Source organism: Cyanistes caeruleus, chromosome 5 (assembly GCF_971803275.1).
Source record: "Cyanistes caeruleus chromosome 5, bCyaCae1.hap1.1, whole genome shotgun sequence".
Lineage (NCBI taxonomy): Eukaryota > Metazoa > Chordata > Aves > Passeriformes > Paridae > Cyanistes > Cyanistes caeruleus.
This window is the reverse complement of record NC_141705.1, coordinates 23,013,120-23,026,035: the sequence shown is the minus strand read 5'-3', so window position 1 is coordinate 23,026,035 and position 12,916 is coordinate 23,013,120. Positions and strand designations below refer to the sequence as shown.

At 42.2% G+C, this 12,916-nt stretch overlaps 1 protein-coding gene across 4 annotated transcripts in view; it reads left to right on the top strand.

Annotated features, from left to right (window-relative positions):
* SMIM14 (small integral membrane protein 14) overlaps positions 1–12,916 on the top strand; it is a 56,232-nt gene that overhangs the window by 5,823 nt on the left and 37,493 nt on the right. Inside the window, exon 1 of one of the 4 annotated variants that reach the window (XM_086888564.1) lies at positions 9,501–9,652. The exons of the other annotated variants lie outside the window; for them this stretch is intronic. The gene's annotated coding sequence lies outside the window, so the exon portion shown is untranslated. Of the gene's footprint in view, positions 1–9,500; positions 9,653–12,916 lie in introns of those variants that run through there. 4 annotated transcript variants of the gene reach the window in all.

Here is a 12,916-nt window from a genome sequence, read left to right as displayed (position 1 = left end):
TTTTTTGGTAGTGGTCATCATTGCTAAAATATTTTCATATTCCTAACAGTGTAGATAAGTTAAGAGTGCTAGGAAGCTTACTGTATAAAGTGGTCCAACTCCTAGCATATATATCATATTTGTGATTCTGGGATGGCTCCAACTGGCTTTCTGTGTTTTCCTTTGAGCAGATAGGCAGCACTTATTCAGGGAGTTTATGTTGCAAACTAATCTGCATCACTGCTGTGTCTTCCCTGGAGAAAAGGATGAGAGTGGACACTTTTCCTCTTAATGTACATAACCTGAGACATAGAGCCATCAACACAGGCTGCAGAGATGGATTAAGCTCCTGCAGGCAATAGTTTTATGAATAGTCTTATGAGGTGGTCCCACCTCAAAAAAGGTTTCCAGCTATAAAAGAATATGCATTAAAGATGTATGAATAACCATAGTATAATACAAGAATATGTGCAGTAAAATCAGAAAACTACTACAAGCCAAGCCACAGAGACAACATACTCCAATAAGATTTGTGTATCAATTGTTAAGAATTCCTTCAATGGTCTCTCTGTTTTGTAAAGCATGGGACTTCTAGGGATCCTGAAGGGTAGAACTAATAATAAAAAAGCAATCTGGAGCTCTTAAATTCAGTAATTATTGCTTGATCCAGCAATTTTTGATTCTGAGGCTTTTTGAAAATTGTATCTAGAATTTCAACTTACTTCTAATGACATTTTTGCTAAATTAAAAATAAATTAAATTAATTTTGCTAAACTACAGTATAATCTGTTATGATGGGCAGCAAATCCACAACTGATGGAAGTCTTTTGGAACTGTCTACAACAAAAATTTACAAAAGAGTGAAGTTTGTCAGAAATCATCCAGAAAAAGCTCAGCTGTGACAGATGGGTAACTTATCAGGCTCTGTTGTTGCAGATATATTGATACCATCCTAAAACAGGTGCATTTTGGAGACTAGAACAATTTTGTATTAGGAAAAAACCGCCAAGTTCTTCTATTGATCTTACTACAGTAGAATGATAATTTAGAGTTAAATCCTTAAGTTTAAATCACTAGTCAGTGTTAGCACCATAGTTCTGTAAAAAAAGTTAATTGATCAGGTTTCAAATCATAGAAACCAGTAAGGATCAATTCAAGAATAGAAGTCAGGACAATCTGATTTGTTGTTTTCCTAACCCGATTGTCTTCAGTTTGTCCACGTGGCTAGCAAGAACACTGCACCTGGCAATTTATTAGAGAACATTGAGGATAAAGTCAGGTTAAACAAACAAGGCTCAAATAGTGTCCTGTACTGAGTAATGTACAGTTTCCCTGAACACAGCAGATACAAGCCATTTCTCTGGTCTCTGGATTTCTGCCAAGTACGCAATGTTTCACAGAGAAGTATTGAGAAAATCGCTACTATTCTGTGTGTCTGTCTTTTCAGCAGTAGCATATGTCTTTGTTTATGTGGAAGATCTAGTTTAGATGTAAGGAGTTCCTTGTCTTGAACATTTGTCTCAGATGAAGGGTAGCAATTATAGCAGTTTCATTGAAGTATAATCCATCTCATAAAATTCCCCGTTACAGCTTTCCCATCTTTCTGACAGTGCAAAAAGATCACATGGTGAATTGGAAGTAGCTTTTAAAGGCAGTATTCTAGACTGTATCTTTCTTTGCCCAAACAGAGGTTAGTCATACTGGGAAGTATTCAGTAATGCTATATGATTGTCTCTTGATTTTACAGATTCTAACTCTTAGTCCTAGGAGTGTTGTGATATTATGCTGCTGGTCCCTTCCCCAAACACAGAGCAGAGATAAAAGATATTAACTCTCCCAGCAGACATATTTATAGGTGCTATACTATCCCTGTATCTTAATATCACTCATTCCAAATAACTTTACTCCTACAGAAATTGCAGTGAAAGTGCTGTGCAGGTGTATCTCCTCCTGGGCTCCCTCTTGACTGGCACAGTATCACAGAATCACAGCAGGGTCAAGGTTGGAAGAGACCTCTTGGGATCATCTAGACCACCCTTCCTGTCAAAGTGGGGTCAGCCAGAGCAGGTTGCCTTGCCAGGGCCATGTCCATTTGGATATCTCTATGGATATGAAACAGCACAGCCCTTTTGGGAAACCTCTATCAATGTTCAGTTAGTATCAGAATAAAGTGTTTTCTTATGTTTAGCTCTTGTCCTGTCACTAGGCACCATTGTGAAGGGACTGGCTCCCTCAGTATTTTCTCTACAAAGGAGTTGGGCTTCTGCTTTAATATAGCTTCAGCTTCCAATCTTTCCATCTTTTTTTTCAGTAATTACCTTCAGTTTTAGAGACATCATCTATGTCTAATGATTACCTTAGTAGCTTAACAAAAGGTAACCACAAAAATCTGTTTAAACACCAAAAATGTAAATTCACACTTTCAAATACCAAAATGGTTTCCCTCAATCAGTGTGGTGTTCTTGCAAAATTTATGAACAGTGAAGTGTGAGTTCAATTAAATTATAGAATGGTTTGGGTTGAAAAATACCTTAAAGATCACCTACTTCCAATCCCCTGCCATGGGTGACACCTTCCAATAGATGAGGTTACTCAGTGCCCTGGCCTTGAGCACTTCCAGGGATGTGGCAACCATAGTTTCTATGGGGAACCTGTTCCAGTCCCTCATCATCCTCACAGTAAAAAATTTCATCCTAATAAACCCATTGTAAAAAGTCTCTCCACCCTTCTTGTAGGCCCCTTTTAGGTAATGGAAGGACACAATAAAGTCTCCCCAGAACCTTCTCTTCTCCAAACTGAACAGTTCTCAGCTGTTCCTCACAGGAGAGGTGATCCTTCTGATCATCTTTGTGGCTCTCCTGTGGATTCATTCCAAGAAGTCCATGTCCTTCCTATGTTGTGGGACCCAAAGCTGGATATGGTAGTCCATATGGGGTCTCATAAGAGCACAGTAGAGGGGATGAATCATGTCCCTTGACCTACAGACCACACTTTGGTGCAGCCCACGATACACTTGGTTTTCTGGGCTGCAAGTGCATATTGCCAGATCATGTCAAGTCTCTCATGCACCAGCACTTCCAAGTCCTTCTCAGCAGGGCTACTCTCAATCCATTCTCCTCCCAGCCTGTATTTGTCCTTGGGATTGCCTTAACCCATGTGCAAGACCTTGCACTTGTCCTTGTTGAGCTTCATAAGCTTCACACAGACACACCTCTCAAGTCTCTCAAGGTGCTTCAGGATGACATCCCTTCCCTTCAGTGTGTTGTTTGCACCACTCAGCTTGGTGCTGTCAGCAAACTTGCTGAGAGTATACTACAGAAGAATTCTTTTTTCCTGACCAGACAGTGTTGTCAAGTTCTGTAAAGCGGAATTTTCTTACACTAAACCACTTGTAGGGTTTACAGCTCCTCTTCAAAAGGTGTGACATACTACAGCAAACATCCAGCTGCATCATACCACATCCTCAAGCAAAAATTGTTCAAAAAGCAAATGTGCACAAGTTAAAACCCTTGCATTATGTCTACAGAGAACCTGCCCAGCTAAGAGAACAGTAATTTCTTGCACACTTGTCAATACTCATGTTCTAATATCCAAAGTAAAAAGTATGGTTGAGTGTGCTACAGAAATGAGAATATCGCTTACAGTGATAACAGATCAGATTTTTTTCCAATAATGTGAATTAGTTCTCTGTAGTCCATATAGAGATGCTACCATATTTTATGTGATAGAGTACATATCTTCAAGCACTGACTGGCAGACTTATACATTTGATACACCTCCTCAGTGACACATGAAATGTCTTCTTTTTATCATATCTTTTTTCTTAGTAAATAATGCCTTGGCTTTTCAATGGATGGTACTCTTAAATTTCAGTCATATACCAAGTGCTTAATACTAACTGCAAACTGCATATATCCCTTTCAGATCAGTGTAATTCTCAGTTCATGACCAGAAAATCTGAACTTATTGCTGCTTCTTAGTTATATGTAGTAAAGTGTTTTAAAAAATCCTTTGGGATCTTGTTTTCATTTTCTCACTTCTGCACCTAATATCAAATCTGCTTGCTTGCATTTTAGCTTGTGGTTTGTCTATCAGATATAGCTTCTTCTATTAGGCATTCACTTGGAAATGAACGGGGATTAATTTTTATTTCAAGTCTGTGAGAACTGTAACAGTTGAGGACTCTGACTCATGTTCAGAGGCATTTTGAGACTAAATGCTGAAATGGCTTTGAACAGAGAGGGTGACATGAGATGCGTTTTTCCCGAGTGGCAGCAGTTTTCAGATGAATATAGCAATGTTAGCTGCTGGTAAATTTATGGCTGCAGATAGCTTATGTGAACTACAGTTGCTTATGAAGCAGTTCATTCTGTTTCTCATATTTTCTTTGTGAGAAAGCCTCTACAATCTGCTCCAGAGGAAAAAAACAATTTTTAAGGTCAAAGCAGTGTTGGTTCACTTAGACCACATTTTTAGAGGGGATTGCCCAAAGCAATTACAAAATAATGTTCCAAATACTGATTGGATAATTATCAATGAAATTTAGTGGACTATTAACTTATGTGGTTACTGAGAACATACTATTCTAACACTACAGAACCATTTCAGCCTAATTCAGATGGTGTATCTTTACCAGTGAGTGTTATCATTAACAATTTGATGGCTCAGGATTTAATCCTCTATTTTTAAATTGATTTTTGCATGCCTGACCTTGTAAGCAATTGGCCTGCTTGCATTTCATAGTTACTCTAAATTACTAGTCATTATTCTAGTTAAGTGTAATATAATACTTGTCATCCCCTCAATTTCATCCCCTCCCTTCATCCATTTCCTAGTTTGGAAAACTTCACTGGGCAGCTGTGGTCTGGCAGCACTGCAGCAATCCTTTGTGGTCATTTTCCCTAGACTGTGGCTAATTGATCACGAAAGTCTGTGTCGGTGTGTTGATGCTTCAGGAGCACGAATGATCCTCCACAGATCCTCTGACAATTTCAATGGAGTTTCTTGTTTCCACTGAGCCATATTTTTTCTGAGAGTTCTGACAATTGTGGTTGAGTGTTTAAGTTTAGATCTGCACATTGACAGAAAATCTGTCAGTATAAATTTGGTTCAGTGGTTATTACGTGAGTAAATATTGGTTAAATTAACATAAGTACACACTATAGTCTTTGAGCCAGCCAATTCACAGGCTTGCTGCCTAGTGTCCCAAAGTGCTTTTCAATTCTCCAGACCTTTGTAAGATGCCAACCCAGCTGAATTCTAGGAATGCTTGCAGGCAACTTTTCTAAGGACTTGGCTTCTTTTTCCCAAATTAGATTTCCCTTTCCAAAAATCCCATTGTTGCTGCCAAAAGGCCTCTCTTACCTTGATACTATAATGGTATTTAATTAACTTTTCCTTTCTGCTTCCTAGGTGCCATTTTCAGGCCATTTTGCAGACCTCTTCTGAATGGTTCTTTGGCATCAAAATTTGCAGCAGAGTTTCCTGTAGATTCCTTCTAGGAATAACATTATCTACTTATTATGAAATGTATACAAGAAAAGAGGAGCTCTTTTCAGACAGAAAAGGAGTTACATTAGGAGGATTCGCCCCATTTCTAGGTCATTTTTCAGGTCTGACGAAACTGCACAGAGTGCAATGAACAATTTCCTCTCCATAGAGTACCTGGATGTCAGCAATGCAATGCCTAGTGACATGACTTATGCAGCAAAGATGAGAAGTACATCAGCAGGAAAACAACTTCATAATGGGAAAAGTAATGTTCTTGGGTGTCTGCAAACAAGCTCATTCATTATTTGGCAAGTTAGATCACCAACATGACTCCTACTTAACCATTGCCTATTGGGGTAGAAAGGTTGAAAGCTAGCACTGTGATGTGGGATGTGACACCTACCTATTGCTTTACAAAATGCCCAACCCACACTACTTTCAGATGATAAATATAGAGAGTGTCATAGTAAGTTTTGCTCAACTTCCACCCTCCTCCATTGTACAGGGTTTTGGTAGAAGGAATATTACCATCCTCTGCCCTTTAATCAGAGTTGCAGTCATAGTTTTAACTTGGCAGTGGGCAGCACAATGCTTTTAGTGTGCCAAAATCAGTGGACTATTCTGTCCTTGTTACTACTAGCTGATTTTGAATGCATCTCATGGATTTGTTCATAAAGTCATCACTGTTTTCATCATAGTTTGACTGCCAGAATGGAGACTTCATTGAGTGAGTCCGAAAATAGTCTCCATATCAGGATCTTGTTTTATTGCTGTATTGTGCACTGAATTTGTGAGTGTAAGGGGGAGCAGATGGCTGAAGCCTGGGAGTAGGAAGCTGAGACAGAATCAGTGCCTGCTATGGCTTGTTCATTTGCCCGTGAGAACCAGGAGGGCCAAATTCTGGGAGATGTTCTGGCAGAATGTTTTATGTAAGATACTCAGCTACTTTCTGCTTACTTGTATGTTCTTGCTGATTTGAAAGCAGTAAGCTTATGCATTGTTTCTCTTGCTCCTAGTCTCTACTTTCTGTGGTTCCTGTTGCCTGTCCCTCCTCCCTGACAGTTCATCCTCTGAAGTTTCATACATGAGGATAAACCTTTCACAAATCCATCCTTCATTAGGCCCATCAGCTTCCCGTATTTATAAGTATGCCAATGGAAATGTATATGTTGAACAAAGAAAAAAAATCAGAAAAAAAATTGCTATTTTGCTGTCAAAAGGCAGTGCAAATAATGCAGGATACTGGGAAAAACCATCAGCTTTTTGCTGAGACCAGATATGTAAAACTATTTTCAGATATGCTGAGCTTTGCAGCAACAACATGGGGTGAAGGAATGAGAGTAGGGAGAGGTAGCTTTTATCTCACCCAGCAGGGCTGGCTGGTCAGCCAAGTGGTGCTGCTTGCACACTTCTTCAAGGGACAATTTCAAGACATTACCAGACATTATGGGTGGGATGATGTGAGAAATGAGCCAGAAAGATATTATGCACTGAGGTCTGCAATTGGCTTAAAGTGAGGAAGACATCCCAGCTCTAGCTGTGCCAACACTGCATACTGTTTTTTGTAGATCACTCTGTTGTCATCACTCTCAGCTCCTGCCTCTCCTATATAAACTCATTGCAGGTTCATATTGTTTCTGACAAGGCATCTCATGCTGCTGGTCCTGCTCACTTAGTCTTGCCCTTCCAGTTCTAGGACTGTTCAAATTCCATTCTCCAAGAATGAATCACTGAGATTCTCTTATCAGTTTCAATGGTTCCTCCAAATGTGCCTGTTATCATTTTAGCAACTACTATTTGACTTTGTCCAAGTGCTGTTTGGCAAGAAAATAGAAGTGTTCAGCATTCCTGCCTTAGCTTGGCAGGAGGAACTCTCCTCTCTGCTATTGGTGCAGTTGGCTTTTCTCTCCTCTCTTGTTTGAGTCAGGACTCATGGTAAGCTGTGTCTGGTTTGTGGATTTCAGGATCTCAGATCCATTTTCTAGAACAATGGCTAGCCCTGTGTATGAGGTGTGGGAGACAGATAGGCAGGACTACTTAATGGTGTTGAGGAGCTGCCTTTGCTTGTTCCTGGTGAAGGGTTAGGAGAATGGGTGAGGGAGAGCTGGAAGGAAGGATGCAGTGAACAGTTGAACATTCTTCCTATGACTACCCTCTGACACTGTTGTCTAGGTTAGCTTAGTGTTTGGCCAGGACAGCCAAAGTATACTTCAAGCCAAGTGTACCTTGATATTGCTGATATTCATGGTTCCTATTGCAGTCCAAACTCTTGAACAGGCTGTCAAGAAACCTGTTCTCCCAGGAAACATTGTAGGGATATAGTTTCATACTTCCAAATTAAAGATAAGTTTTAGCATCCCTGGTGCCTTACCAGAGGGTTAGTTCCCTGGATTGAGGTAAACAAGATGATACAAGTTCTGCATAGTTTAGCTTTTTTGTGTGATGGCCTGGCTTTGTGTCAGTGCCTTGCCTTCCTTTTCAGTATTGCCACTGCTTAGTTGGGCGCTAAGACAATAGAAAGGACTGAAACATGGGAAAGGAGAGGCAAGATCCACAGCAAGTCAGGACTGTGTGTGTTGCATTGGACAGCCCACACTTGCAAGGAGAGGCAACAATTGTGACAGGTTAGCGTGGAAGAAAAGAGTGGGTGACGGCTCTTAGGTGGAAAATCCGAGGGTCCTTAAATCTTAACACGGGAGTGCTCCTGAATGCAGCCACACACTAATACCCTGAACAAAGGGTCCAACTTATATACACTTATATACACTAGCTTCAAACTTTCTAGAAATATTCTAAACAATTATGAACGACAATATAACCCATATTAACATAGTAACTTCCATGATCCAACACTAACTTTAACTCTCCCTAACTTAATACAATATCCCCGAACTCAGGGTGTTGCTTTCCATTGCCCCAGGTGGATCCCAGCTATGGCTGGCCAGCCCATGGTCACCACATGTGTGGCATTGCCAAAGACAGCCTTCCTGTTGCCTCTCAGCGGTGGAATGGGTATGTCCAGGACTAGCCCTAACTGAGCAGAATTACTCTATGTGCATCTTTCAGAGAAATGTGGCTCCATACACCAGTGATGGTTGGGCATGCAAGGCTGCCAACTGGCAGTGCATCCAAGACTTGGCAAAGTAACATAGGCTAGACACCCAAAGTTAGGAAAAACTTTTGGAAAAAAAGCTGTAGCCATGAAAGGATGCTTGAAAACCCCAGGACAACTGCAAATAGTCATGAAAAGAGCCATATGTGGGTCATACGAGACTATGCAGAACTGGTCAGAGGTATCAGCCCGCGAGCACTTGCAACTTCTATCCAACCGTCCTTTCTCACTCTAATTGAAGTACTTGTCCTTGTTACATGGCTTGGAGGAGGTAGAACAGCCTTGGAAATATTGGAGGACAAGATTTTCTTCTCTGTATAAGCCACACTGCATTATTGTATGGTATCAGCGTCCTCAAGACAGGATGTGGTCCATCTTTCTGTATTGGGAGCATGACACTCCCTCTCCTTGGCTGAAAGAGAAGCCACAATCTGATTTTCCTTTCTTACTTCATTCACAGCATCTAAATACTTATTTTCATGGATGCTTTAATTGCTTAGAGGCTCGTGAGTCACGAGCTCCTGAGCAGGCTTTAGATTTCAAGATGAGAAACTACACTGTAAATTCCCTCGTACTTCGGTGGGGGTGGCTGGGGCCAAGCGGCCGAAGCGACCGTGCTTGTGACGAGGGCGCGGAGCCCTGGCCACGGGGGCTGTGCCAGACCCGCAGGCACACCTTGCCCCACAGCAGTCCCGTCCCTGCGTCCTCTCCGCGCTGAGCTTTTGGAGCTTTATTTTATGGCCGCCGCGTTGTTCGGCACTGCGGCCGCCCGGCACGCCGCGCAACCGCAGCCCCAGAGCCCGGCCTGGACAGCGCGGCCTGGGACTCGGCTGCCCCCGCTCACAGCAGAGCTCAGGCTCCCGTGCCGGGCGGAGGGGCGGGAGCGGGGGGTGGAACCGTGCGGCGCCGCCCCGGCCCCGCCGCCGCCGGGAGCCGGCAGATCCGGGTCTCGTGGCGCGGGCTGACGTGTGAGCCGGTCCGAGCCGCGGGGCCGAGCCGCGGGGCCGCCCCTGTCCGCCCGGCCGCCCTGCCCCCGCCCCCGCAGCCCTCCGCGACGGCGGCCAGAGAACGGTGAGCGGGGCCGCCGCGGCGGGGCCGGGGAGGGCGCGGGCCGGCCGCGGCCCAGGGTTTGTGCGGACACCCCCGCCCGACCCTCCGTCCGCCGGGCGCGGCGCGGGCCGGGGAGTGGCGGCCGAGCCCCGGGGGGGGCTGCGGCGTAACTTGAAGCCTGTTGAAGTACAGAAACGGCCGCGCCGCCGGGCGCCTCGCCGGGTGCCGGGGAAGGTGAAATGGGAGAGCCGGAGCCTCTCTGCTCAGTATTAGGCAGCTCCCCTTTTTTTTCCCAAACCAGAGAAACATCGGCTCGTCTTCTTATCAGCTGGTCTGATTGTGGTTTTTCTGGTTATCGGGTGTATTAGTGCGAAGTGGCACTTTTCTGTCGATTTCTTTTTTTTTTTTTTTTTTTTTTTTTTCTTAAAGGATCTTAGTCTGATACTTTGAGCCGAAGAGGTTTAGTTTTCTCTCTTTAAAGAAGCTGGCAGTGGCGTGCAGATACCAGGATATGTGCTCCCAGGCTGCTCCCCGCTGTATGAACAGGGTGCAGCTGAAGTGGGAGAGATGAAACGATGTCATGTTAAAGATAATCTCGGGAAAAGGACAGTATCACACTGCTGTTAATTTATTAAAGATAGGATTCCTGCCGGGAGCTTTTCATGTGTGCTCGAATATGTGATTCCTAGGGAATCAGTGGGGAAGGGGTAGATTTGCCTTGGAGACCACGAGATATGGTTATTTCTCTGCTGCTGTCGCTGTGCTGGGTTCCCCAGCTGTCCTGCCCTGCCGCTCAGCCGCTGCCATCCATGGCAGTTCTGAGGCCTTGGCTAACCAGCACTGCGGTGTGAAAGTGGTGCAAGACCTACATCAAAAACTTTGGTTTCCTGACAAACACCTGTTCACCTAGTCAAGTGTCTCTAGGTTTGCCTTTTAGATTGTAGACTGTTTGTGTTTTAATACTGTCTGAACATCTACATCTACGCAGACTGATAAGTCTTGAAAACCAACTCCAGTTTTTAGAGGCAAGGACATCTAACATTTGGGCCTTAAAAGCATTTTACGTTAATGTTGTTAGTGTGCCTACTCGGGAAGGTGTGTATCTTTAGTGCATATTATGTTGGTATCTGTATTTAGTATTAGTATTAGTGAGTATTAGGTTATTAGAAGTCTTTAAATGCTTAGCTGTTAGAGTGTTATCCACCTTTACTCATTTGTGTTACATTCCAAAAGCAGAAATAAGCTCAAAAAAATCAAAAGTGTGGGAGATCGGTTTTACTTTTTTTATTTCTTCCTATATCCTTGATAATTTCATCCAGTTCCTGTGATTCAATGAGATGAAAGAAATCAATCTTTGATTTTAAAAAGTGACCCCGTCACTGATGGTGAGACTTGAAGTGGTAGAAGCAGTTTGCAAAATGAAATTAATTGTAATGGTAGCAGTCAGTAGTTGTTTCACTTCTAAGCACTGTTCTTTGCCCTGCCACTGTGGTGGGTGAGTCCAACATCTTTGGATCGTTTTGCCTTCTGTAAAAGACAAGATTTACAGTGTTTGCCTAACTCTTGAGTGGTACTGAGTTCTGGATTTTAAGTAATTTAAGACTGTTTTGTATATGGAGCTAAATAATGGCAAAGTTATACTGGATGTGTTATTGGAAATTCCACACTGTGTTGTTACACATGCTTCTCAGACCAGCATGGATGTCCCTGACTGACTCAGGACTGTAAGCCCCAAGGTCTGCTGTAAAACTGAGATGATGGTAGCAGCAGTTTTGTAGCTCTGGGTGGATCGTTTTTTAGCCTAGCTGGATATTATTTTGCTGATTATAGAAATAAATATAATAGACAAGGTTCTATGAAATTCTTTATATTGTGCACATTGTGATGATTTTGCAACACCTTACATAAACCACAATCAAATCCATTAAGTTCCAAACTGCATGGCCCAGTTACATGAGCAATATTCTGCAGTCCATGTTCTTTTGTTATAAGGGAAAAATAAGAATAATCCAGTTGCTATTAAAGAGTGTTTTACACTTAAAACAATTAATTACATTTCAATAATTTTTTTAACTCTTTTACCTGCTTTAAAAAAGTTGGTACTTGGTGTTGGAGAAAGTTAGTTTCTAACTGACTTCTGGTTTTGTTATTAACTTCTCATTTCCTACTTTCATATATTTAAACTTCAGAATAAGTGGTGTGTGAATGTTATTTGCATAACAGATGTGTAATAAAACTACATTTGTACATTTAGAATTTTCCTTCCTTGATATTATGGGTACTTGACATACATTCTTAAAGACCAAGTTTTGTCTTTGCTAAGGTTTGTCATACCAGAATTTGACCTAGCAACATCATGAGAGTTCACAGGGCCAGTACAACTAAAGTAGCAAGATCTTATCTTCTTATAAATGCATATGAATGGCAAAGTTGTACAGTGCCCTGACAATACCAAGTATCAAATTCTTACTCTCTATGTTTTTATCATGAATTTATCAGATTCTTCATCACAAAAAATACAAAAATGTTCTGGCAGATGCATTTACGCATATAAAGCTTGTCATCTGGCCATATTCTGCTTGGGACACAGCTCAGAGAGCCTGTGAACCTACTTAACTACCTGAGGTGGAGCAGGAATACATTCTTTTGGCTGGGCAGCAAATAATGTCACACTGTACCATCAGCTGCCTGTGCACAGATGTGTGAGGGCCTTCAGCACGGCATGTCAGTCACAGGGACTGAGTCTGGCATGTGCTGGGTTTATGGGAGGAAATCTGAAAACTACATTGCAATTCAACAGGCCTGATTAACTTAAGTCATATATACAGCCCTGTTACTGCAAGATACCTACCTATGCATCTAGCTAGCTAGATTATTTGCTACCTTTGTACTCTCTTCTCTTGCACTAGTAAAGGTGAAATGGAAGGAGAACAAGGGAATAAAATACAAACCAGAAAAAAACTTACACACTCTGGATATTTGCATTTATATACCTGATATTACACTTGATGTTAAACATGCTGTCTGTCTTAACTTCCTGGGTAAGAGATTCAATTTACGACTGCATACAGATCCATCTAGTTGTTGATGAGGCACCTGATTCTGCAAAATGTTTCTTGGAAAATCCAAGTACTCCCAAACCCTCTGTAAGTACAGTGGAAGCTAAGAAAACCTCCTAAGGCTCTATCACAGAGTCTTTCAGTCCTTGTTCAGGAAAAAGGAATTATTTTCCCAGAAGAGCTTCTTCTTGACTCATCAACAGCTAGCTTCCCTAGTTCCCAATGA